Source organism: Rhamphochromis sp. 'chilingali', assembly GCF_963969265.1.
Source record: "Rhamphochromis sp. 'chilingali' genome assembly, chromosome: 13".
NCBI classification, from domain to species: domain Eukaryota; kingdom Metazoa; phylum Chordata; class Actinopteri; order Cichliformes; family Cichlidae; genus Rhamphochromis; species Rhamphochromis sp. 'chilingali'.
In genome coordinates, this window is record NC_137940.1 from 26,544,964 (window position 1) to 26,547,324 (window position 2,361).

The following is a 2,361-nucleotide window of genomic DNA, read 5'->3' on the forward strand; positions in this document are numbered from 1 at the left end:
GCCTCACAATGCAGCGCAGCAGGGCTTGGTCTGTCACGTTATGGGAATGTTTTTGTTATTGTCAGTTTCAATTATAATCCTGCCGAAAGGCCTCACAGAAAAAAATGTTGTCTGATGTCTCCGGTCCCGGAGGAGTATCCAGAACGCTGCAGGGGTTCTTGAGGGGAATCCAGTGTCATTTTGTCCACCAGACAATGAACACAAGAAGAGCGTATTAGTGCCACTGTTGCGTTCCAAGCTTGGATGCTTCGCTCCTAATGACAGATCGTATCTGCTTTAGTGGGGCCAAATGCAAAAGCTGAAACAATCTCTTTGACCACTCTTGTGGCTGACACAGATCCAGTATGTAACGCAGAGATATTTATTATGGGTCATTTTACAGTTAGATCCATAATTTATTGGACAAAGACACAATTTTTATAGTTTTTCATCTGAAACATTAACACAGTCAATTTTAAATCAGTGAAAAATGGGTTTTTCATGATTTCGTTTCATCTCGAGTAACTGGCCTCTAATTAGGCTGAGATCAGGTGACTTGTTTATTTAAGAATATCCCATTTCTTCACCTTAAGAAACTCTTGGGTTGCTTTTGCGGCGTGCTTTGGATGGCTAACCATTTGCACAGTAAAGTGCTGATCAGTCAGTTTTGCAGTGTTTGTCTGAATCCGAACAGAGTACAGCCATATACACCAGTGGTTTCCACAGGCAGCCATGCCATGATAACACCTCCACCATGTTTCAAAGATAATGCGGCACTCTTTTTTTCTTTTGCCATTATTCTGGCACAATGTCATCTCAGTTCGAGCTGTCCAAAGAATTATTTCCAGAACTGTGCTGGTACTCCTGGAAAAGCCCGATCTGGGTGCAACTAATGGTTTGTATTTTGCTGTAAATCCTCTATATTCACAATCATTGGGGAATCTCCTAAAGTGTCTTATTTAGTAGGTTTATTGTTTTTAAACCTAATGACGTCATCACTCACAAGCAGTGAATCTGATATTCCTGCTAGTAAGCCTAATTACAATTATTTCTGATCCTCTGAAAATGGACTACTATGTATAAAACTGGCCACAAACAAGCAGTAATTGAAGGCAGCTGCAGTAAGTGCCTGACAGAGTATCTCAAGGGAGGAAACACAGCATTTTGTGATATTCATGTGTTCTAGATTGATTTCTATCCAAGTATTAAAAGCAATTCTTATATTTAAGATCACATCAGTTTTCCTTGTTAATCTTGAGCCTTTACAAAAATGGGGCCTTATGTTGTAATTATGGATTTGTAATATTTTATATGCTAAAAGTTTTTGTGGTTTTTGAAAATAAATATTTTAAATGAAAGCCAGCAACTCATTTCAAAAATGTAGCGGCAGATTTACGCCTTTTTGTCTTTTATTTAGTGATATTGTCTTAAAGTAAGCAAAGCGCTCCCTGAGAATGATGTCATCCAGATGGCAGCGTATTGTTCCTCCAAAACGTACAGACTAATGTTCTTTAGCATTAATGGAGTTTTCCCACACTTGGAAGTGACCCATGCCGTGTGCACTACACCCACACGCCACCACAGATGCTGTTTTTTTGAACTGCACACATGTATAGAATGAGCATGGAATCAATTTTTAGTCCAGCTTTACAAGCTGCAACCAAACTTTGTCAGAAATGTGATTGTTTAGCAACCTTATGTCGAGATCACAAGGTGCTGAATGTACTGAGGTTTATGTCAATTAAAAATGCAATTTTAAGATATACCAGATTTTTGTTGCTGAACTGAGACAATTTAGTGATACATTGATGTCTTGAAGGGCAAATAAAACAAATATAAATATAGATTAATGCAAATAAAATTCAACTGTTATGCTAGCTGACACGTTGAATCGAGCAGTGAGCGTTTAAGGCGAACATTTCATTCATTTCTCATTAATCTGAATGTTTTTGGAGGTCAAAGTAGCAAAATAAAGACAGCTGAATATTTCTGTAAATAGCCTGCTTCACTTTCTGGCAGACGAACAAAAAGCCTGAATCCATTTTCTGTCACATTTGTACATGAACGTCGGCTAATCTCAACCCAGCACCACCTTTAATGAGTTTAGACACCTTAGATTTTAATTCATGATCAGATTTTATCAACTCCAGTTTGGTATTGCACTTAGATTCATGTTATGTGTTGCACGACTGAGAACTGGTCTGGCATAAAAACAGCTGCTAAACAAAACATATAACACATGTATATATTTTGTACTAATTAGACAAGACATGCTAATTTGCTGTAGCTTTAAACCACATATGATTTTAAACGTCTCTTCTAAACCTTTTGGGAAACAGGCACATTTCACAACTATTCCTTTAAAAAAGTAAAAATCAATGA